Genomic DNA, 535 nt, shown 5'->3' with positions numbered 1-535 from the left:
TCCAAGCACGCAACAATGTGACAGGGAGCGGAATAACAGATTACGTTTCTAATAATTCAAATGGAACTAACGTGTCAAAGACAACGGAAAATACTTAATGCACATTTGAGTTAAAAGTGAGCTTAAAACAATACTTTGTAGTTGTACTGTGACAGAAATCGGTTTAGGTGATATGGATAACACGGTCACACAGGTACAGCAACATAGAGAATGACTTTAATAAATCCACGGACAATATGTAACTGGAAGGCTGCTTTATTGGTAATAAAAAGGTTCGTGCTCAAATGAAGACAATCTTTCATAAGTTCTTACTAAGAGTCCAAGTGGTTGTGCAACACACCATACTGTACTGTATATCCTTTTTTATCACGGTGTCAAATGATAACAGTTTGAAAAGCACTTTTTTTTTCAGCAAAAAGAAAAAAAAGCCTATCATAAACCATGCTAAAAAATGAGTCCCATAATTAAATATCAATAAAAAAATAAATTTCAGATGGACAGAACAGAAATATAGAAGGCAAGCTGCTTTTTCACA

Source organism: Hypomesus transpacificus, chromosome 18 (assembly GCF_021917145.1).
Source record: "Hypomesus transpacificus isolate Combined female chromosome 18, fHypTra1, whole genome shotgun sequence".
Lineage (NCBI taxonomy): Eukaryota > Metazoa > Chordata > Actinopteri > Osmeriformes > Osmeridae > Hypomesus > Hypomesus transpacificus.
The sequence above is the reverse complement of the archived record's forward strand: the minus strand, read 5'-3'. Positions refer to the sequence as shown.